A 25,499-nucleotide genomic window follows, 5' to 3' on the forward strand; every position below is an offset into this window, starting at 1 on the left:
AATGTCGTGTCTTTTTTGGGAATGTGTGGAATGTCATGTCTTTTCTTGGAATGTGTGGAATGTCATGTCTTTTCTTGGAATGTGTGGAATGTCATGTTTTTTTTGGAATGTGTGGAATGTCGTGTCTTTTTTTGGAATGTGTGGAATGTCATGTCTTTTTTGGGAATGTGTGGAATGTCATGTCTTTTCTTGGAATGTGTGGAATGTCATGTCTTTTCTTGGAATGTGTGGAATGTCGTGTCTTTCCCTGGAATGTCGTGTCTTTCCCTGGAATGTCGGGTCTTTCCCTGGAATGTCATGTCTTTATATTGGAATGTCATGTCTTTATATTGGAATGTGTGGAATGTCATGTCTTTTCTTGGAATGTGTGGAATGTTGTCTTTTTTTTTTTTTTTTTAATGTGTGGAATGTCGTCTTTTTTTTGTTGGGAATGTGTGGAATGTCATGTCTTTATATTGGAATGTGTGGAATGTCATGTCTTTTCTTGGAATGTGTGGAATGTCGTGTCTTTTTTTTTTTTAATGTGTGGAATGTCGTGTCTTTTTTTTTTAATGTGTGGAATGTCATGTCTTTTTTTTTTTTTTGGAATGTGTGGAATGTCGTGTCTTTTTTTTTTAATGTGTGGAATGTCGGGTCTTTCCCTGGAATGTCATGTCTTTTTTTGGAATGTGTGGAGTGTCATGTCTTTTTTTGGAATGTGTGGAATGTCATGTCTTTTTTTTGGAATGTGTGGAATGTCATGTCTTTTTTTGGAATGTGTGGAATGTCATGTCTTTTTTTTGGGAATGTGTGGAATGTCGGGTCTTTCCCTGGAATGTCATGTCTTTTTTTGGAATGTGTGGAATGTCATGTCTTTTTTTTGGAATGTGTGGAATGTCATCTTTTTTTTGGAATGTGTGGAATGTCATGTCTTTTTTTGGAATGTGTGGAATGTCGTGTCTTTTTTGGGAATGTGTTGAATGTCGTGTCTTTTTTGGGAATGTGTGGAATGTCGTGTCTTTTCTTGGAATGTGTGGAATGTCATGTCTTTTCTTGGAATGTGTGGAATGTCATGTCTTTTTTTGGAATGTGTGGAATGTCATGTCTTTTTTTGGAATGTCGTGTCTTTTTTTGGAATGTGTGGTATGTCATGTCTTTTTTTGGAATGTGTGGTATGTCATGTCTTTTTTTGGAATGTGTGGAATGTAATGTCTTTTTTTGGAATGTGTGGAATGTCATGTCTTTTTTTTGGAATGTGTGGAATGTCATGTCTTTTTTTGGAATGTGTGGAATGTCATGTCTTTTCTTGGAATGTGTGGAATGTCGTGTCTTTTTTGGGAATGTGTGGAATGTCGTGTCTTTTTTGGGAATGTGTGGAATGTCATGTCTTTTCTTGGAATGTGTGGAATGTCGTGTCTTTTTTGGGAATGTGTGGAATGTCATGTCTTTTCTTGGAATGTGTGGAATGTCGTGTCTTTTTTGGGAATGTGTGGAATGACATGTCTTTTTTGGGAATGTGTGGAATGTCATGTCTTTTTTGGGAATGTGTTGAATGTCGTGTCTTTTTTGGGAATGTGTGGAATGTTATGTCTTTTCTTGGAATGTGTGGAATGTCATGTCTTTTTTTGGAATGTGTGGAATGTCATGTCTTTTTTGGAATGTCGTGTCTTTTTTTGGAATGTGTGGTATGTCATGTCTTTTTTTGGAATGTGTGGAATGTCGTGTCTTTTTTTGGAATGTGTGGAATGTCATGTTTTTTTTTGGGAATGTGTGGAATGTCGGGTCTTTCCCTGGAATGTCATGTCTTTTTTTGGAATGTGTGGAATGTAATGTCTTTTTTTGGAATGTGTGGAATGTCATGTCTTTTTTTTGGAATGTGTGGAATGTCATATCTTTTTTTGGAATGTGTGGAATGTCGTGTCTTTTTTGGGAATGTGTGGAATGTCGTGTCTTTTTTTGGAATGTGTGGAATGTCATGTCTTTTTTGGGAATGTGTGGAATGTCATGTCTTTTCTTGGAATGTGTGGAATGTCGTGTCTTTTTTGGGAATGTGTGGAATGTCATGTCTTTTCTTGGAATGTGTGGAATGTCATGTCTTTTTTTTGGAATGTGTGGAATGTCATGTCTTTTTTTTGGAATGTGTGGAATGTCATGTCTTTTTTTTGGAATGTGTGGAATGTCGTGTCTTTTTTGGGAATGTGTGGAATGTCGGGTCTTTCCCTGGAATGTCATGTCTTTTTGGAATGTGTGGAATGTCATGTCTTTTTTGGGAATGTGTGGAATGTCATGTCTTTTTTGGGAATGTGTGGAATGTCGTGTACCTATGTGTCATTAATGTGTCATGGCCACAAGGCATGTTTGACTGGTAATGCAGTCCTCAAGTAACCAGGCTTTGGATGTCTCTCTTGGATGCACATGATGAGACTATTACACTCCATATTTTTTTCTGGTCACCAATTACGGGGCATGTTTGCAACCACATGATAGTTAGGGCCAATGTATGTGTGCAGATATGTGTGTAACTGTCACAGGAGACCCATGCTATGTACAAGTTAGCCGTGATATATCAGATGCAGTACCATCATGTCTTAATGGCTGCCATTTCCTTATTCAGCCTACACATTGTATATGTTTATGAAATTGTTGCGCTGTGCACAGATTTTGAGCACATTTCTTCCTTCCATACCATACAGGTGGACCGGCACCCTACACTGTGGGAGAGGTTGCGACATTTGTGGACCCCGACCACTCCAGTAAGTGTTGATATGTCTGTTATGTGTTGTGTTTGCTGGTTATGGACTCGTGTGAGTTGAACGCATAGCAAGGTGTGATGCGTTGGGCAAGCTTTTCTCTTGTTCCATGAGTGGGAATTCAGTTTCTCACATGTTTTGAGTTGGCCAATGCGTATCCAATGGTATTATGTAGGGATTGTAGGCCATTCCTGTAGGCCCCACTGTGAGTACAGGGGTTAGTAATGTGGATGACACTTCTATCACCAAGAGTCGCACCGGAAGTCAGCTCCGATTTAGTCAGCCTGTCAGACCCACATTCTCCAAGATTGGTACAGCAAATTGCTTTCCAATAGACATCTGCTTCCCTATTTACCTACGTAATTATGAAACAGTAGGTAGAACCTCCTAGCAGCATGTACTTCCACATGTAGTTCTACAAGTATGTGGAACTTGAGTGCAATGGCCTAGGTGTGCATGCAATTTATGATCATGGGTGTTCTAGCAACTATGTGTCTGATGTAAGTCAGGCCTCACTGGAAGTATATGTTGTGTACCAAGTTCTGCATTTCCTGATATGTGTGGCCCTATGATTGCTCTAGGGTTTGCTGACTCCTAATTGTTGATAGGCCTTACCTGCGGTGTGTCTGTAGAGACAAACGTGTGGAGTTTTCTATACACTCCTCAGTGTACATGTTGGTGGCAAATTATAGTTGTTTATCCACCCCCCCCACCCTCAAAAACGGGCATGGGTTTGTGAATGGGGTACCTGGTACTGATGCTACCATTATGTTACACATACATGTGAATAAGTGACTTTGGTTGCAAACTAGTATACACACTCAGGTTTGGCACTTGGTACTATACTGGCAAGTCCAGTTACAACTTGCAGACCCTGTGGCTTTAGTTTTGCTTTCCGTACACTGACATTTGTATCCAAGGTCTTGGCGGAGGATATGCAGCATGATTCTTAGCTGATAACAGGTAGAACTCAGATTGCAAGTCAAAGCCAGTTGTTACCCACCTTGTAGATTATTGATGTGCTATGTGTGATGTGACCTTTGTAGGCTGGCCTGCCATGTACTTCCTCAGGGACATTCAATGATCTGTATTGTGATATGAGCTGTTACAAGTACAGTAGATGTATTTTCTGATTAACTTCTTGTGCCATTTCACACAATGCAGTTACTAATGTAGAATATCTGCATTTGTCTTCACAGCAACTAACATGACTCCAGACCAGGTCTGTGAATTCCAGCGCACGGCCATGAGATACCAGCACATCCTGCTGGTGAAGTCGGGGTTCCGGAGGATGGCCCGGCGATATCGGCATGAACAGGCCTCCGGGGCATGGAGAGCCTTCCCACAGGGTGGCCCTACTTTGCCCACCAGAGCCACCACCAGCACAACCACCAATCCGAGCCAGGTGGCCCCACCCACAGCTGGGACTGTTGGTCCGACATCTGCTGGACTTCCAGGCCCCAGCATTGCCACCGGTGCAGGACAGCCCACTAGGCCTGGCACCACACCCACACAGACCTCATCCACCGGTACCCAGACTGCCACAGCTCCATCTGTTGACCCTGCATCCTTCAACCAAATGGAACGTAAGATGGACAGAGTGCTGCGCAAGTTAAGCTACCTGAGCCGGGATGTGCGCCACATTAACCAGCGTGTTAAGTCTATTAAGAGGACCCTCTGGAGGGCCAACCTCTAGACATTTTTAGAAGGACATGATTCCCTCCCCTCCCTCCACTTTCCTTGTTCTTATAGTTTCGGGGCTTAGGGCCAAATGTAGCAAAGGTTTTTACCCATTCTGTGTCTATGGGGAAAAAGTATTCGTACATATGGCCCTTAGTGTTAGGTTAGTATAGGCTGTTAGTTTAGTTAGTGGGTGGGGGGTCCACAATCTTTATATATTTACTTCTTAAGTGTGTGGGTGGAGGGCTATGTTAGGGTTCTTGTGTGTTTAAATAAATAATAATAATTTATATATATATATTTGTATAGGATAGTATAGTATGTGTTTAGGTTAGTATGTGTTGTCCTCCATGTGTCCAGTCTCATAAGGGGGGTGGGGGTAGATGTTTAGAACGTTTTGTTGCATGTGATAAGTAAGTGTAGCTTAGGTTAGTTAGGGACAGTTGTGGGTAATGAGTAGTCAGGGTAGATTAGGGTAGGTAAGATTTTTCCCTCAGTTTCCTCTTCTGTGATTAGCATTTAATAAATATTTGGTTAACCCTTAATAGTATGTGTTGAATGGTACTTGATCGTGGGTTTGGATTCAGTGTACATCAATTTTGTACTATAACATCTGTGTCCTATGCCTACAAACAAATCCCAACTGAGCTGTCGACCCTTCGTTGCAACCACCAATCACAGTTAATATGGATGACAATGTGTTTCTGTTGATAAGTGTGTTTTGAAAGTCACAAACAGTGCTTCCAGACTTGGTGTTGGGGAAACAGTTTTAGGTCTGACTGCAGTGTGATGATCATGAACACCCTTATAAGATGAGTTCTCATTGGCAATCTTGTGTTCTTGTCTTCATGACTCTCATACATCATTTGTGACACAGTTCAGCATGATTACCTATTTGTATGTAAACTCAGACACCTTCATTTATGCAGTTTTTGTAGTGTTTGCTTAGATTAGTGTGCCATGTTATTTGTGTTATTTTGGCATGTTGACAACATTTTGCGGCCATTATTTGATGACTTAGATATCCCCTGAGGAAGCATTCTTCTCTCAAACACAGCATGATGGTGTATGGTTTCTCACTTCATCAGATTTGTCCCTCAGGATGGGCAGAGTATGATGCAATCATAGGCACTGTGCAGATTTCTCTGACTACATATGTTCAGGACAGTTGTATTGACAAGCTACGTAATTTGACAGTAGGCACATTTCAGTTATCTACTGCACAGTTGATATGTCACATTACCCAGAGACAGACTGCACAGTTGATATGTCACATTACCCAGAGACAGATTTGTTGTGTAAGTGCTATTTATTGAAAAGTGCTGTAGTGCTATCTGTACATTGTCCATGATTGTGAGTCCATTATAGAGACATCTTACATTGTGATCCAACACAAGGGTTTACCAAAATGCTTTTGACATACTGGGGTTGATGTTTCAGACAGTGCAGAGGGACAGAATTTGCCAATGAGTTAGAGAAAGACAATCACTGGGCTGGGTGACAAGATATACAGTGGTTTGCAGAACAGTGCTTGAGTAACGTTGTTGCAAGACTGGCAAGTTACAAAGCGCAGGACCTTGGTAAATATGGGCCATGTGGCAGGGACTAGTGCTTCTGGGTCATTTTCCTTGTGAATGTGATCTGTTCCATGTCTTCTTCTTCTGATGTGTGTGTTGCCTCCTCTGTCCTTGTTGTTGTTGGTTGTGAAGGGGCAACACAAACCTCAGTGTTAGAAGACGTGGAGTCAGACATCCCGGTTGCTGCTCCCTGTGAAGGTCTTAAGGGCAGTACTGCAGCAAGGAGGATCTGCTGGTTCTTGAGAATAGCAGCCACATCACGATGGTAGGCAGCCAGGTCGACCCTGAGGGGGGTCATGATTGCATTCGTGCATGCAGTGGAAGGTTTGGAGTGCGAGGTGTTCTGGCAACTCCCTTACTGCAGTGGTGAATTCCTTGACAGTTTCTTGTTGTCCTTGCAGGATGGATGTTAGGGCTTGCATAGCTGCTGCCTGATCTGCAGATGACATCATGCACAAACGCACCCCCTCAAGGCTGGCTGCCATATTTTGCATCCCCACCCGCACCTCCTTGGCCAGCTCCCGCTGTACTCCAACTACAGTTCTCTCAAAGCTGGTGCCAGTGTCATCTGAGTCTTCAGCTGTATTGGAGCTGGCAGGTCTTACAATTGGGGTGGTGGGTGGATCCTCTGCGATGGCTGCTTGTTCTGTGCTCCTCCTTGTGACTGAAGGTGGGGTCTGGAGGGTTTCAAGGACCTTTTAGATAGTCTCCTGGTAAATGTTTCTCGGCTCGTCATCCATGTCATCAGGGAAATCTGGAACAGGCATATCCGCAGGAGATCCATCTTCCTCTGCAATGAAACAGGGTACAATTAGTGTGTCTGTGTTGTGGCAATTTTGATGTGACGTGCCTGCCTTTTGATGAATTCACTTTGTGATCTTGTTTTGTGTTAATTTCTCCAGCCCTTCAGATGGGCATTCTTCCAGGCCTATGGCCCACCTGCATGTCACATGTATGTTATTGAGTTATCAGACTTGTCAGCCTCATCGCCTCTAGGTGTTGGTTTATGCCAAATCGAGAATTGCCACCTTCTTTTCCTACTCAAGCCTCCGTCTACATCCATTCTCATGGTGAGACTTTTCACTGGCTGTGGGTGTACTGATGGCCCTGGCAGCACACTTAACAATCTGGACCTGCCCCAATCTTTGATCTTTCACATCCACTTAAATGTAATTGACATGTGGCATATCCTATGCATGGCAATGTTATGATCTGATATGGGTGTTGACATTGGTACTGTGCCCTGCTGATGTTGGGGAATGTGTGTTACATTGGATTGCCCTGATAATCGTATCAGTGTCCTATTTCCTCCTCTGACTGTGCAGGTGTATTTCAGTGACCAGTTACATGTGTCCCCCCCCTCAAGGCTGTTGTCTGAGCAGTATGACATTTGGGATGATGCACTGTTACCCAGGCACAGGATGGACCCTGACATATGCAGCATGGGTGTGTCCTTGGTGCTGTGTAGCGCCTATTGTTGTTTACATTGGCTGATGTTTGCGACAACTATGGGAATTGACATTTGAGAGTACTGGGGCCTTTGTCTTGTTTCTGGGGATTGTTGAAGTTGTCATCCTCACCCCCTAATTTAGGTGTGCATGATCCATGGGGAAGTTACTGCCATTGGCTACTTGAGCTGCACACAGAGCAGAGGTGGTAGTGGCAACTGTTGTCGCAGTTACATTCCAGTTGTCGGTATGGCTAGAGGTTGTTAAGAGGGCCTTAGTTAATGTAGGGGTATGGTGGCTGACGTGTGCCGGGATGTCAGTTTGACGTTGTGCCCTTCCCTCCTGGCGTGGCTTTCTCTTTGCTCCATAGTTGGCATGACAGCATGTCCCCATGGGACTGTTGTTGGTGTTGTGTAATGGTGTGCCCCAGGTCTTCTCAGAACGGGCCATGCCCCCCTGCCGTGCCCCTTTACCCATGCCACTCCATGTATAAGATGACTTCCATGTATTTTGTGGTCAGTATCCCCCCCTGCTCACAGTTGACATTAGTGCATTATAATTCCCCATGCGACTTACCCTGCATGTGCGTTGTCTCCTGGTAGTCTTCGCTGTCCTGTCCTTGAATCCCTGTGAGGATCTCCTCAGGGAGGACGGCTGCGACAGTCATGCCAGCGTTTCTTGCACTCGATGACTGTTCTGCGTACTTCTGCCACACTGTTAATCTTGTCGACAATTTGTTGCCATATAGCCTCTCTCCTACTGATTGGCAACTTTGAGGTGACAAACAGTTGGTGCTGGTGTTCCGTCACCTCTTTAACCAGAATTTCCTGCTCCTCTGCACTAAAGCGACACTTTCTTTTCTTCTTAAAAGTGTCTTGGTTCTTGTGTGGGTCCTCCTGGCTGGTTCCTGGTCTGCTGTCATCTTCCTGAGGTCTGTAGTGGCATCTGGGATCCATTGTGGCTCTCCTCTGGTGAAATGGCAGTGTTAGCGGTTTTTTTAACGCTATTGCGTCAAAAACAGCGCATATCCGGTTTGCGGGGTCGTAAATCGACCCACAGTCATTTCTGCTGCGTTAACGTTGTTTTGCTTTCCGACTTGACGCTGTGGTGTGCGTCAAAAATAATGACTCCCACCTGTTGTTTGCGCGGCCGTGCGTCTAAGTGTAAATATGATGCCCGCACGGCACACCAAAATGGCGTTAGCCGGCGGTAAATGTTTGACGCAAAACTGCGCCGGCACAGTTTTGCGTCAAAAAGTATAAATATGGGCCTTAGTCTCTAACATTTGTAGAAAACACACATCCTTATGTAGGGACAATTTCTCAGAGCATCAGCTGTGTTGTTATGAAAACACTTCCTTGTCCCTTACAGGTTAGAGGGAGATTCCAGCCAGAGAACCACGAATGTAAGCTGATTGGCAAATGCTGCGCAACCGATGCTAACGCAGACCGCAGGCCTTTGCTCAGATATGTGGGATGATGCTATCCCAGGGGAACCTGAAGGGCAGAATTAGAGACTAACATGCTGTCCTCTATTATAGCCTAGGTAGGAGTTAGTCTATTGACCATAGTGACAATATGATAGCATTATTTCTATGCTTTACTCTCCTTGTCACCATTTTAATACTGTCATGCTGTGTCGTCCTGGTTATTGCAGCTCACGCTTTGCTACCTAAGATGCAGTCGTTTTATTAAACCAATCATTGAAACATATACTGCTTCTGTTTGTCATTTATATATGAGACTAAATGTAACTGAGAGAAATGGATGAGACCTGAGTGACCACGGCTTCCCTGAGAAACCAAGAATGTCGTGCTCGGCTGCCCAGTCATCCCTATCCTTGGGTAGAGATGAGGCACTGCCAGAGCAAAACCCGGATTGGAGCGACAGGTGTCACCCGCAGTGGGTTAGACTTAGTCTTCCACACTGCGGGCGACTCTGCCACTCAAAATCCAGTACTCTTATTAGAATAATGAGAGCATACGCGACACCACCACACAGCAGGCCAGCCTCCTACAGTGTGATTGGCTCATTCATAACTGCAGGAGCTCATGAACATCGAGGTAGGTGCTTAAAGTATGATGAGTCCCATGTGATAGACTTTCTGGGACGATGTGCCATTACCATGTCTCCTTTGCACGTCACTGCCCACAGAGGATCACCAGCAAAAGGAGCGCCTGTTTATCGCTTTCGTTTCTGTTTGACCAGGATCCAGTCACCTTCATCGAAGACTGTTTCCTGAGCTTGTTGATGCTGGTCAACATATGTTTTCATTTTGCATTTTCGAGAAGTGTCTGTGTCACAAACCGTAAGATTCAAAGGTCGATCCACTATTCCCTGTGGCAGTTTGGTTCTGATGGCGCTCCCCAGATAGAACGGTGGCAGGACCTTCACCAGTTGTAGAGTGAGGAGCTGAACAATAAGCACTTAAGGCTTGACACAAGGCCTGGCTTAAAGCAACCCCTTCCATCAATGCTCATTGAATTAACCTTTTTAGGGTACCCATGAATTGTTCCACAACACCAGTGGCTTGGGCCACAGAGGTGTACTCTTCTGATGCTTGACATTTAGTCTGATCAGAAACTCCTTGAATTCTTTGATATTGAATGCCATACCATTGAAAGATTTGAGAGTTGCGAGGATACCACATGCTGCAAAGATAATATCCAGCCACTCAATCTTGTCATGTGTTGTTGATAGCTCCTGTACTAAAGGAAAGCATGAATACTCATCAATGACTACCATGAGATGATGTCCGTTTCATAGGAGCCCAAAGAAATCAACTGAAGCTCTTTCCCAAACCTATGCAGGAAGGTCAGACATTGTCAATTGATGCTGCATCACTTTCAGGGAAAGGCAGTTGCACAGATTACACTTTTTGAGTTCTCTCTCAACTCGTTCCTCTATGTGCGGGAATCACACTCTGGCTCTTTGGGTGACTACACTGCCATGACATCGTTCATGGGGTAGTTCAAAGACTTGCTGTCTTAGGTGCTCAGGTATGACAATTCTTGAGCATCCCTAGTCACCGACAGTTCATTCTGTATATTTTTGAAGTTTTGAAATTCAGTATCATCAGCAATAGATCGAGTGCGCCTCTTCCACGATTGAGTTGAAATGATGTCTTTGAGGAAAAGCATGTTCTTTTCGGCATTAGTACCAGTAATAATCTGTTCAATGGACAGGGCTGCTGGTGTGCTGGGCCTCACAATGAACTTAATGTACTCCTCAGCCGTTTTTAGATGTTACATTGTGACAATGTAGTAGTAAAGCAATCAGCAGGGTTATGATTATTGCCAGGCTTGTGAACAATTGCATAGTCATACTCTTGAAGTAACAACCCCCACCTCTTGCTGTGAGTGGGCATCTTGGCTTGCAGGTTTCCAAAAAACAGAGAGCAGCTCTGGGTGGTCTGTAATGACAGTGCAACGTTTTCCATATAAAAACACATGAAAATCTTCGCAGGCCATACTACAGCCAGACTCTCCTTTCCAAACTGAGAATAGGCACGTTCTGTGTCAGACAGGCTTCACCTGACAAAGACAGCAATGTGTCTCTGAGCATTCGGATGACCATTATGTTGAGCAAATATTGCCTCCAGCCCCAACAGGCGAGCATCTATTTTGATCTCAGAATGTAACGTGGGGTCAAAATAGTCCCTCTTGGTTGCATTCTCAATCATATTTCATTCTTTTGAAGCTTTGATCACATTCAGCAGACCATTATAAAGGAACATTATGGTGGTCATTATGAACACAGCAGAAACAACCACCGTGTTCATGCTGGCGGTCAAAACACTGACGGCCAGCGACCCCAGAACCCCGCCGGCCAGATAATGAACATTTCTGTGGGCCGGCGGGCGGAAACATTGTTTACGCTCACCGGCTCACAGAAAGGCTCGGCCGGGACATTGACGGTGGCTCCACATGGAGTCGCCGTCAATGCCTCTGTGCGGCAGGTGCAGTTGCACCCGTCGCATAGATCCATGCCTGAAAATCGGGCAGTGACCTGTGCGACGGGGCTCTGCACCGGGGCCCTGCACTGCCCATGCAAAGTGCATGGGCAGTGCAGGGGCACCCCCTTTGCCAGCCTTTTCCTGACGGGATATCCTGCCAGGAAAAGGCTGTCGGGAAATGAAATATTATCTGCAGGGTAGCGCAGCTACCCTGGCGGATGGTGTTTCAACTCGCCGCCAGGCTGCCTGGCGGTGGGTGACAGCTGCCGCTGGCGGCCCTCACCTTGTTCGTGATATGGCGGTTTGACTCGCCATGCCGGCTGGCGGCTTCAGACGCCACTGCCGGCATGGCGAGCCAAACCGCCATGATCGTAATGAGAGCCTTTGTTTTGTGAAGCCTCTAAATGGGGCACTCAATGTAGCAAAATCACAAATGTACCTTGAGCAATAACTGGCTATGCCTAAGATGGATTGCAGCATGGTGACATCTTGTGGGGGGGGAAGTGGCTGTCAGTGCTTTCACTTTGCCCCATCAGAGAAAATGTCCCAAAAGAATTTAAGTTTGGACTTGTGAAACTCATACTTTGCTGCGTTCAGAGTGAGACCTGCATCAACAAGTAACAGGCACACTTGTGTAAGAGCTTTATCATGCTTCTCTTCCAATGCTGCAAATACCAGTAGTTCATCACCATAATTAAAGCATTTGTGACAATTTGAATTATTTGACGTAAGATCCTGAAATATTTCTACAGCCGATGACACTCCAAAACTCTGTTGTATCTGAATAAACTAACATGAGTTGCAATGTAAGTGGAGTTATCTTCCAACTTGAGTTGATAACATCCCTTGTTCAGGTCAAGAGGGGAGAAGACTTTGGCACTGTTCAGTTGCATGATCATGTCCACTATGTGTGGAACAGGATGTCTTTTTCTCTCAATTGCTTTGTTGGGTCTGGCGCATATCAACACAGATGCACACTGCACCTCCACTGTCCTTTTTTGGCACCACCTCTATAGGCAAAAACCATGGCGTAGGACAGCTTTAGAGCGCAAAGATGTCATGCTTCAACAGAGTTTTTAGTTCTTTCTTAAGGGCTTCTTACAAGTGAAAAGTAACTGCAGTGCCGCTGGGCAACAGGTCGAATGTCCTCATTAATGTAAAGTAGCACTTTCATTGCCTTCAGTCTTCCTAGGCCATGAAATGATGACAGGAACTCACTTATAACTTTAGACTGAGGTTGAAGGTTGTAATTGGTTGATATCAATCCCATGTCACCAGCAATGGCAAAACTGAGCAGGCTGTCATAGGACTCTCACTGTAGGAACACGCTTGCTGGATTTAGGTCAGCAGCATCACCGAGTATGGGGGACTTAGTCTGATCCCACAGCGTATGACAGCTGCCAGCCTAACTCTTTGGGCTAGCTAGCTGCAACTCATCAGAACCCCAGAGTAAAGGTGATTTGTAGCAGACTATCACATGACACTCTAAGACTTCTCCTGGAAGTCGTGGTGGAACAGATTTTACCCCTGTCTCTTACCTTCAGTCTCTTAGAAGCAGGATTTGGTTCAATGTGTTTTATTGAAGCAACTCCATTTAATGTAAGAAGACATGAATTGCGATTACCAGGATAATGAAACATAACTAGCAGTGGGTAAGATGCTGGGCACGGATGGACTCCCTGTGGAGTTCTTTGAGATGTACTCTGATATTCTGTTGCCCATGTTGGTTGAACTCTATGCAGAGGCACTCCAGCAGGGTACACTCCCCGAGACAATGAGAGAGGCGCTGGTGGTCCCCCTGCCCAAGACAGTGTCGCGGGAAGCTCCGGTAACTGATTTCAGACCACTTTCGATGCTGAATTGCGATTTTAAGATACTGAGCAAGATTCTGGCCAATAGACTGGTTCAACATATCCCTTCCTTAATTCATGAGGACCAAAATGGTTTCATACCGGCACATAACACATCCCCCAATCTCAGGCGTTTGTTTGCTCTCTTGCATATGCTGAGAGCTGAGAGACCACCAGGGGCAGTGTTTCTCTCTGTGGATTTGGAGAAGGCGTTTGATTCCGTGTGGAGGGACTACCTGAGGGCAGTGATGCGTCGGATGGGCCTGGGTAAGGGGTGGGTTGACCTCCTGTACAGTAGACCGATGGCACGGGTGAGGATGGGCCGGATGGTACTGGCCGCCTACCCCATATTCAGAGGTACCAGGCAGCGCTGCCCCTTGTCAGCGCTGCTGTTTGCACTTGCCATTGAGCCCCTGGCAGCTTGGTTCCAGGCAGAGGGCCAAGGCTAAAGGGGTGACGTTGGGCTGCACGGAACATAACATTTTACTCTACGAGGATGACCAGTTAATCTATCTGAGGGAGGGTGACTCTGGGGTCCCATGGGCACTTACATTGCTGGAGGAGTTTGGAGGCCACTCAGGCCTTAGACTCAATAGAAATAGGATGTAGGTCTTCCCGTGGGGGGTGGGTGAGCCGCGGCCGCCGTCCTGCTCTGCAGATATCAGATGGACACCCGCATCTTTAAATATCTGCGAGTACAAGTGTTCATGACTTAGGGGACCTACGTTACGGCAACTTAGGCAGGGCCCTCCTGGTCTTTGGGGTCCTCTGTGACATTCTGGCGCTCTATCAAACTATCCACAATGGCGCGGATATCCCTCTCTAAAATGATTATGTTGCCTCGCCTTCTCTATTATTTCTCCAACCTTCCGGTGGCGGTTCCTGCGAGCTGGTTCAGGGAATTGAATACACTGCTCTGAGAGCTCACATGGGATGAGGGCCGCAGGTGCACTGCCCTGTCTGTCTTATGTCACCCTGTAGATGAGGGCAGACTGGGGGTTCCGGACTTCAAACTTTACTACTTGTTGAGCCAGCTACAATGGATGGCCAGATGGTTTGCAGGGGGGTGGGGCGGCTGGACTGGGTCACTTCCGGGGTAGACTCGATACTGGTGTCAATGCTCAATTACCGGATACCGTTACCGGTGGGGAACACCCTGCTGACAGTGGTATTCTCCTCTTGGAGGAGGTGACTGAGACACATGGGAATAAAGGCAGCTTACTCTCCGGCGTTTCTTCTGGCGGCGTTGCCCCGGGGCACCCTGTGGCCGGTACTACTGAGATCTCAAGTCGGGCCTGGAGTCAGACGGGAGTGGAGACTCTAGGAGATTTCTTCCATGATGGGGTGAGGAGATACTTTACCAGTATGGTGGAGGAGAGTGGAGTTCCAAGAGGTCAATTTCTTCTTTACCAAGCACTGGCACATTCCATATGGGAGTACTGGCACACAGTGAATGCCGAACCAGAGGTTCATACAATTCTCCACCTCTTACTGACCATGGGGGGGGGGCACTCATCTCATTACTAGGCTTTATACGGCCCACAATGAGGGCACAATGGAATCCCTTCAGGGTCTTAGAGTGAAGTGGGAGGAGACGTTGGGCAGAGGCATGACTGACGCTGAGTGGCGGAGAGGGCTGGCGTACCCTCGTATGATATCACGTAACACCCGTCTTCGATACATTCAGGGGCATATTTATACTCTGTTTGCGCCGAATGTGCGTCAACATTTTTGACGCACAATCGGCGCAAACCCTGCCCCATATTTATACTTTGACGTCCGACCCCGCCGACGTCAAAGTTCCACCATGTGCGCCATTTTTTGGAAGGGGGAACCAGCCTTGCGTTAATTATATGCAAGGTAGGCGTTCCCTTCTAAAAAATTACTTTAAGGCCTGTGCGCCTTCTTTATACTCACATCATTTTGACGCACAGGAGGGGGCAGGCTTTAAAAAACGGCGCCCAGCCTGATGGGCGCCGTTTTTTAACGCCTGGGTCAGGGCAGGCGTTAAGGGACCTGTGGGCTCAGAAGGAGCCCAGAGGTGCCCTCCCATGCCCCCAGGGACACCCCCTGCCACCCTTGCCTACCCCAGGAGGACACCCAAGGATGGAGGGACCCATCCTAGGGAAGTTGAGGTAAGTTGGGGTAAGTATTTTCTTTCGTTTTTTTTTTGTGGCATAGGGGGGCCTGATTTGTGCCCCCCTACATGCCACTATGCCCAATGACCATGCCCAGGGGACATAAGTCCCCTGGGCATGGCCATTGGGCAAGGGGGCATGGCTCCTGTCTTTGCTAAGACAGGAGTCATGTCAATGGAGGTTGGGCGTCAAAAGAAATGGCGCAAATTGGGTTGAGGCCAGAATTTTGCCTCAGACCTGACTTGCCCCATTTTTTGGCGCACAACCCCCATTTTCCCATACCCCGGCACTGCCTGGTGTGAGTCATTTTTTTTGACGCACACCAGTCCACAGCGCCGGCTAACGTCATTCAATAAATAAGGCACCCGCATGGTGCTTTGGAATGGCGTTAGCCGGCGGTAAAATTTTTGACGCACAACTGCGTTGGCGCAGTTGTGCGTCAAAAAGTATAAATATGGGCCTCAGTATGTACATAGAACATACCTTACACCGCACAGGATACAGGTGATATACGGGGGCGAACCCCAGGCATGCCCCAGATGTGGTGTTGAGGACGTGGACTTGGACCACATACTGTGGCATTGCCCTGAGATACAGCAATGCTGGCAGAGTGTCCTGGGTGACATGGAGGGGGTGCTTGGAGTGAGTGTGAAAATGGACCCCTCTATTTGCTTGTTGGGTCTGAGACCCAGACCGGCCTCCCGGAAGACTGGCGGCAGGTTCTTGGATCTGGCACTGGCGCTATTTAAATGCCAAATTGCTATGAACTGGAAGTTCCCTAGAGGCCCCTCAGTGGTGGCCTAGCAACGCGATGTATCAACCTGGGCGAAAGCTGAACTGCATGCATTGTGGCGTGAGGAAGCCCTGGGGATCCGTCAGCGTCCAATTGCCACTCTGGGCTGAATTACTGGAAGCCTGGGAAGAGCAGATGATAGAGGTGGGACATATCTCGGAGAATGGGGAGTAAGAAGTTGACATGACCCACATAGGCCCCGGCACAGGTGATGAATAGGGTTGAACTGGAAGGTATAGAAAGGGGCACTGTTAGCGCTCATTAATAAAAGGAGGACACTGCGACACTGACGTCAGGAGCACCTTGAACCCACTGTATGATGTACTAAGACACCAGCTATTACACACTGTGACTGAACTCCAGCGAAGGTGCTGCGGGGAGGGACTGTGATGGGTGGGCGCGGTGGTCCTGTTTACCCTGACCCTCACGCCAGTATCAGAATTGCCTCACCAGCGCAAAGTTAGATTTACTAGTTATCACGGTTTATAAGACATGATGATACGTTGTTGCAGAGCGTGGCATCTCAGATTGGGAAGAAGATGAGGGCTACCTTATCAGAGAATAGGGAACTACCACGATGTGTAAATTATGTCTGCTTACACAATAATTGATCGCCTGTTTTGCATATTCAACATAATGAATATTGATATGATTGTATCGTGACCTAGATGCTCTGCAGCATGACTTGTTAATCCTCTGAAGATTTCATTTACTGAAAAAATGTCAATAAATATATCTTTAAAAGAAATCAGGATAATGAAACACAACACTAATATTGCAGTGACAATAAAAGTGAAACAGAGGAACAGTCCCATTATACTGTCACAAATAGTGACTCCAAGTCCCCTACCTGCACCACCAAGATTCTACATTAGGGTGATGGCAGTGTTAGCCCTAATCTGCCCATCTAGTCCCTAGAAGTAAATCCCCATACCTGTGTTATAGGGGGAGAAGAGGTCTATTGGTCTGCTGAGAATCCTCCCACATGGATAGAGAGAAGACGCTGCGTTTCAGCAGAAACTGTGGCTACGACATGCAGCATAAGATGGTTGGCTGGCAGTAATGTCCCTTCTGAGGTGGTGGGGGCAGTGTGGTGTTTTATAATAAAACATGTTGTTGCCCTGACAACATGTATTTTTCTATGTAGGGTAGACATTGTACTTTTTGGACAGGCAATACTTGTTAAACTATTGTGTGCAGCCTTGGGTTGAAGAGGGGATGGAAATGGCAAGCAAATAAATTAATAATACATTCTGTATGGAAGGACAACTTATAAAAAATAATAAAACATCTTTACTAAAATAAAGCTTTGCTAAAGAAATACAAGGAATACAAATGGCATGTAACTAGGTGAAAAGGCAAATGCCTCAGGCCCAGAGCTAAAAAAAAAAAAAAAATGTGCCAGTGTAAATGATAAAAGAACCTCACAACAAGGCATGCACTGGGTGAAGTTTCATGAAGAAAATAAATTGGTCCTTGCACTGATACTGCTTTATGTTGCATTGCCTCTTTGAATGACCCTCAACTCTGCACAGGTTTAAAGGCAGCCCGCATGTATAGCTTCATGTTTGGCATGGCACAGGAGATAGGCTATTAAACTTTAACTGGCATGATTTTAATTGACACACCCCCTGTCTATGATAAAGGTTATGAGGCAACCATTGACTTTTATTGTAATCTTGGGGCAGTGTCCAAATGAATTTAGTTGTTTTGCGAGCAGGCAAACCGGGATGTGCCTGTCATTTCTTGGCCAATACCATCATCGCACATACATCTTCCTCACTGGCGCTTGAGCATGGTGTTGATAAGCCTCTGTTGGTTGAGCTTGATGACGATCAACTGTCGAGTTTCTACTTGTAACTGGTGCTGCCTCTTGGCTTTGTGGGTGTGGCTAGAATGCTTCTGGAACTTTTTGATGTCCATTTTTGTAGGAGGCTGGCCTGGTTTGTAGTGGGTACTCTAGGTACTTACACCTTATACCAGGTCCAGTTATCCCTTATTAGTGAAGTAGTAGTGTTCTAGCAGCTTAGGCTGATAGAGGTAGCTATAGCAGAGCAGCTTAGGCTGAACTAGGAGACATGTAAAGCCCATGCAATACCACTTATAGTTACACAGTACTTTTACACAAGTAAAGACAATGCTCAGTGTTACCAAATATAAAGGAATTTATTTGGGTGATACAGTACCAAAAATACCTTAGAGACATTACTCCTTCAAGGGGTAAGTATTATACACAATATATACACTAGACACCAACATTAGACAAGTAAATAGTCATAGAACAATGCAAACAGTAGGAAATCCTCTAGAATGCAATGGGGGAAAATAGGTCTAGGGGCAACACAACCATATACTAAGAAAGTGGAATGCAAATCACAAATTCCCCTCTAGACAAGTGTAATGTGTGCAGAATTGCTGGGAGAGTAAGAATACAGTAAAGGTAAGTAAATTACCCCACTCCAGAGCCCAGAAAAGCAGGAGTAAAGTACTGCAAATTTCCATAGGACACACTACACCTCGTTTTTAGGATTTTGCAACAGCCAACCAAGTCTGCCAAGAACAACTGCTGGATTATTGGACCTGAAGACCTGCAAAGGAAGGGGACCAAGTCCAGAAGTCAAAAGAAGTTCCAGGAAGGACAGGAGCCCCTGCCAACCCAGAAGAGGGTGCAAAAGAAGAGTCCCTGGTTAGTCGAAGACTGCAGAAATGCACCTTAGGAAGATGCCAGCAGGTTCCTGCATAATGCAAAAGATGTCCCACGGCGTGAAGATTGTTGCAGATGAGATTTTGTGTTGGAAGGCGCCAACAAGCCTTGGCTACGACAAAAGTGTATTTTTCGTCTAAATGGCACTGGATGGTCCCAGGAGGGATCTGGGGGCCTCAACTCTGTGTGAGGAGCAAGAGGGTGCACTCAGCACTTGAGAGCCCTCAGGATGCCAGCCAGCACCACCAGAAGCCACAGGATCCGGGTTCAAAAGAGGTGCAAAACGCGGTTGATGCAGCACAACAAAAGAAGGTCCCACACCGCTGGAGGATAACTCAGTGAGTTGAGCATCGCAGGGTGGAGTGCTGGGGACCTGGGCCAGGCTGTGCACAAAAGAATTTTGCAAAGAGTGCACAGAGGCCTCAGGAGGTGAAGAAGACACAGTACACAGGGGTACCATCGTTCTCGGGGAAGGCAAGGTCTTACTACCTCCTCCAAATTGCGTCAGCAGGACCTTAGGACAGTCTATTTTGATGTCCACCCTCTGTGTCCTCAGGAGCACGCTCGTCGTTGTGAGAGGAGTCCCAGGGTACCGGTCATCGTCTTGGAAGGTGCCTGCTGGGAGCAGGGGAGTGAATCTGTCACTCCACAGGAGATTTCTTCAATTCTTCTGGTGCAGAATGAAGATGGAGTCCCCAGAGAGCGTACGCACCATGGAAACTGTTGCGGGTGCTGACTTGGAGCTGAGGTTGCTGAAGAAAAGTGTCTCTTGTAGAAACATTGTTGCAGTTACAGTGTTTCTTGGAGCAGGCTGCGGTTGATCCGAGGTCAGAACAGTCTGAAGTTGTTGCAGAGGATTCCTGAAGGAAACTTGCAAGCAGAATCTGAAGAGAACCCACAGGAGACACCCTAAATAGGCCTGATCGGGGGATTGGCTACCTTATCAGCTAAGGACCTATCAGGAGGGGTCTCTGACCTCACCTGCTGGCACTGGCCACTCAGAGGCCTCCAGAGTGCTCCCACACCTTGCACAGCAAGGTGGCTGAAGTCTGGGACACACTGGAGGAGCTCTGAGCACCACCCCTTTCCTTTGTCCAGTTTCCCACCAGAGCAGGGGAGAAGGTGTCCCTGAACTGGTGTAGACTGATTTATGCAAGGAGGGTACCCTCTGTGCCCTTCAAAGCATTTCCAGAGGCTGGGGGAGGCTAACTCTCCCTAGCCTTTAACACCAATTTCTCAGAGTAAATGATGTGTTCTGCCTTTCTAAGACTGGGCTGCCCAGACCCCAGGAGGGCAGTACTCTGTCTATGAGGTGGCAGTAGCTGTAGCTGCAGTGCAAGCCTCAGAGAACTGGTTTGGCAGTACTGGGGGTCCATGGTGGAGCCCCCAGGATGCATGGAATTGACCCCCCAATACCATATTTGGAATGGGGGGACAATTCCATGATCTTAGACATGTTACATGGCCATATTCGGAGTAACTATTGTGAAGCTACATATAGGTATTGACCTATATGTAGTGCACGCATGTAATGGCGTCCCCGCACTCACAAAATCCAGGGAAATTGGCCCTGAACTATGTGGGGGCACCTTTGCTAGTGCAAGGGTGCCCTCACACTTAGGCCCATATTTATACTTTTTAACGCAAAACTGCGCCGGCGCAGTTTTGCGTCAAAAACTTTACCGCCGGCTAACGCCATTTTGTTGTGCCGTGCGGCGTCATATTTATACTTTGACGCACGGCGGCGCAATCAACAGGTGGGAGTCATTATTTTTGACGCACACCGCGACGTCAAGTCGTAAAGGAAAACGACGTTAACGCGGCGGAAATGACTGTGGGTCGATTTACGACACCGCAACCCGGATATGCGCCATTTTTTTACGCAATAGCGTAAAAAAAAACGCAAACACTGCAAGTGCACCAGAGGATAGCCAAAATGGATCCCAGATGCCACTACAGACCCCAGGAAGATGACAGCAGACCAGGAACCAGCCAGGACGATCCATACAAGAGCCAGGACACTTATAGAAAGAAAAGAAAGTGTCGCTTCAGTGCAGAGGAGCAGGAAATCCTGGTTAAAGAGGTGACAGAACACCAGCACCAACTGTTCATCACCTCAAAGTTGCCAATCAGTAGGAGAGAGGCCATATGGCAACAAATTGTTGACAAGTGAACAGTGTGGCTGAAGTACGCAGAACAGTCACAGAGTGCAAGAAACGCTGGCATGACTGCAAACGCAGGACCAAGGAAAAGATGGCCAGGAACAGGAAGGCAGCACTGCAGACTGGAGAAGGGAGTCCAGCACACCAGGAGGCCCTGGACCACATGGAGGAGATTGTTGCACCCGTAATCCCAGAGGAGATCGTCACAGGGATTCAAGGACAGGACAGCACAGACTACCACGAGACAACGCACATGCAGGGTAAGTCGCATGGGGAATTATAATGCAATAATGTTGACTGTAAGTGGGGGGGGAATACCTACTACACATTGCATGTAAGTCATCATATACATGGAGTGGCATGGGTAAAGGGGCACCGCATGGGGGCATGGCCTGCACAAACATAAGCTGGGGCACAACATTACACTACACCAACAACAGTCCCATGGGGACATGCTGTCATGCCAACGATGGAGCAAAGGGAAAGCCTTGACAGGAGGGAAGGCCGCTACGTCAAACTTACATCCTGGCACTCGTCAGCCAACATATGTCCTACATTAACTCTGGCCCTGTTAGCAATCCTCTAGCCAAACCGACAACTGAAATGTGACTGCAACAACAGTTGCCACTACCACCTCTGCTCTGCTCTGTGTGCAGCTCAAGTAGCCAATGGCAGTAACCTCCCCATGGAACATACATACTTAAATTAGGGGGTGAGGATGACATCTGCAACAATCTCCTGAAACAAGACAAAGGCCCCAGTACACTCATATGTCAATGCCCATAGGTGTCACAAACCTCAGCCAATGTAAACAACAATAGGAGTGACACAGCACTAAGGACACACCCATGCTGCATATGTCAGGGTCCATCCCGTGCCTGGCTAACAAGGCAACATCACAAATGTCATACTGCTCAGACAACAGCATTGAGGAGGGGACACATGGAACTGGTCACTGAAATACACCTGCACAGTCAGAGGACGAAATAGGACTATGATACGACTATCCGGGCAATCCAATGTAACACACATTACCCAACATCAGCAGGACACATTAACAATGTCAACATCCATATCACATCATAACATTGCCATGCATACGCTATGCTACATGTCAAGTAAAATTAAGTCGATGTGAACTATCAGGGATTGGGGCAGGTCCTGATAGTTAAGTGTGCTGCCAGGGCCATCAGAACACCTACAGCCAGTGAAAGGTCTCACCATGAGAATGGATATACACGGAGGGTCGAGTAGGACAAGAAGGTGGCAATTCTCTATTTGGCATAAAGCAACACCTAGAGGCGATGAGGCTGACAAGTTGGATAACTCAATAACATACATGTGACACACAGGTGGGCCATAGGCCTGAAACAATGCCCATCTGAAGGACTGCAGATATTAATACAAAACAAGATCACAAAGTGAATTCAAATCATAAACATTTATAAAGCGCGCTACTCACCCGTGCGGGTCTCAAGGCGCTAGGGGGAAGGGGTTACTGCTGCTCAAAAAGCCAGGTCTTGAGTAGTGTCCGGGATGCGGAGTGGTCCTGGGTGGTCCTGAGGATGGTGGGGAGGGAGTTCCATGTCTTGGCCGCCAGGTAGGAGAAGGACCTCCCACCCGCTGTGGTGCGGCGGATGCGAGGGACGGCGGCGAGAGCGAGGCTGGTGGAGCGAAGAAGACGGGTGGTTGTGTAGAAGCTGAGGCGGCGGTTGAGGTATTCGGGTCTCTTGTTGTGGAGGGCTTTGTGTGCGTGGGTGACGAGTCGGAAGGTGATCCTTTTGTTGACGGGAAGCCAGTGCAGGTGTCTCAAGTGGGCGGAGATGTGGCTGTTGCAGGGTATGTTGAGGATGAGGCGGGCGGAGGCGTTTTGAATTCTTTGCAGACGTTTCTGGAGTTTAGCGGTGGTTCTGGCATATAGGGTGTTGCAGTAGTCCAGGCAGCTCGTGACGAGGGCGTGGGTCATGGTCTTTCTGCTGTCGGCGGGGATCCAACGGAAGATCTTTCGGAGCATGCGGAGGGTGAGGAAGCAGGAGGATGATACGGCGTTGACTTGTTTGGTCATGGTGAGAAGTGGGTCCAGGATGAAACCGAGGTTGCGTGCGTAGTCTGAGGGGGTCGGTGCGGTGCCAAGGGCCGTGGGCCACCAGGAGTCGTCCCAGGAGGTTGGGGTGTTTCCAAGGATGAGGACTTCCGTTTTGTCTGAGTTCAGTTTCAGACGGCTGAGTTTCGTTCAGTTTCAGACGGCTGAGTTTCATCCAGTCTGCGACGTCTTTCATTCCATCTTGCAGGTTGGTCTTGGCGCTGGTGGGGTCCTTGGTGAGGGAAAGTATCAGCTGAGTGTTGTCGGCGTAGGAGGTGATGATGATGCTGTGTTTGCGTACGATGTCGGCGAGGGGGCTCATGTAGACATTGAAGAGAGTCGGGCTGAGCGAGGAGCCTTGTGGGACGCCGCAGATGATCTCGGTGGGGTCTGAGCGGAAAGGTGGGAGGTAGACTCTTTGGGAGCGGTTGGACAGGAAGGAGGTGATCCAGTCTAGGGCCTGTCCTTGGATCCCGGTGGAGCGGAGGCGGGTTATTAGGGTGCGGTGGCAGACGGTGTCGAAGGCAGCCGAGAGGTCGAGGAGGATGAGGGCGACTGTTTCTCCGTTGTCCATCAGGGTTCTGATGTCGTCTGTGACTGAGATGAGGGTGGTTTCTGTGCTGTGGTTGGCTCGGAATCCGGACTGAGAGGGGTCGAGAAGGTTGTTGTCTTCAAAGAAGTTGGTAAGCTGCTTGTTGACGGTCTTCTCTATGACTTTGGCAGGGAAGGGGAGGAGCGAGATGGGGCGGAAGTTCTTCAGGTCGCTTGGGTCTGCCGTAGGTTTCTTCAGTAGGGCGTTGGCTTCAGCGTGTTTCCAGCTCTCGGGGAAGGTAGCAGACGAAAACGAGCTGTTGATGATGGTCCGGAGGTGCGGGCGATGATGTCGTCGGCTTTGTTGAAGATGAAGTGTGGGCAGGGGTCCGAGGGGGGCACCGGAGTGGATGGAATTCATCAAAAGGCAGGCACGTCACGTCAAAAATATCACAACACAGACACACTAATTGTACCCTGTTTCATTGCAGAGGAAGATGGATCTCCTGCCGATATGCCTGTCCCAGATTTCCCTGATGACATGGATGACGAGCCCATAAACATTCCCCAGGAGGCCATCCAAAAGGTCTTTGAAAGCCTCCAGATCCCACCTTCAATCACCAGGAGGAGCACAGAACAAGCAGCCATCGCAGAGGATCCACCTACCACCCCAATTGCAAGACCTGCCAGCTCCAATACAGCTGAGGACTCAGACGACACTGGCACCAGCTTTGAGAGAACTGTAGTTGGAGTACAGCGGGAGCTGGCCAAGGAGGTGTGGGTGGGGATGCAAACTATGGCAGCCAGCCTTGAGGGGGTGCGTTTGTGCATGATGTCATCTGCAGATCAGACAGCAGCTATGCAAGCCCAAACATCCATACTGCAAGGACTACAAGAAACTGTCAAGGAATTCACCACTGCAGTAAGGGAGTTGCGCACCCCAAACATTACACTGCATGCACAAATGCAATCATGACTCCCTCAGGGCCGACCTGGCTGCCTACCATCGTGATGTGGCTGCTATTCTCAAAAACCAGCAGACCCTCCTTGCTGCAGTACTGCCCTTAAGACCTTCACAGGGAGCAGCGACCGGGATGTCTGACTCCACGTCTTCTAACACTGAGGTGTGTGTTGCCCCTTCACAACCAACAACAACAAGGACGAAGCAGGCAACACACACATCAGAAGAAGAAGACATGGAACAGATCACATTCACACGGAAGAGTACCCAGAAGCAGTAGTTCCTGCACCATGGCCTACTTTGACCAAGGTCCAACGTTTTGTCAAATGCCAGTCTTACACCTATACTCAATGACTGTTCTGCTAACCACTGTATAACTTGTCAGCATGCCCAGTCAATGTCTCTCTCCTACTAATCGGCAAATCCTGTCCCTCTGCACTGTCTGTAACATCACCCCAGCATGTCAGTAGCATTACCTACACCCCTTCTGTAGAATCACCATGCAAGATTTCACTAGAACGGACTCAGCAAACATGGACAATGTACATATTGCACTACAGCACCTATCAATAAATAGCACTTGCACAACAAATATGTCTCTGTGTAATTTGACACATCAACTGTGCAGTAGAAAACACAAATGTGCCTGTGTGACAATCATGTAGCTCGTCAATACAACTGTCCTGACATCATGTAGTCAGAACCATCTGCACAGTTGCCAGGATTGCATCATAGCCTGCCCATCCTGAGGAGAATAACTGATGAAGTGAGAAACCACACACCATCATGCTGTGTTGGACAGAATAATGCTTCCTCAAGAGATATCAAAGTCAACTAATAGTGGCTGATAAATGTTGTCACCATGCAATACTAACACATTGAACTGTGC

This window comes from Pleurodeles waltl, chromosome 2_1 (assembly GCF_031143425.1).
Source record: "Pleurodeles waltl isolate 20211129_DDA chromosome 2_1, aPleWal1.hap1.20221129, whole genome shotgun sequence".
Classification (NCBI taxonomy): domain Eukaryota; kingdom Metazoa; phylum Chordata; class Amphibia; order Caudata; family Salamandridae; genus Pleurodeles; species Pleurodeles waltl.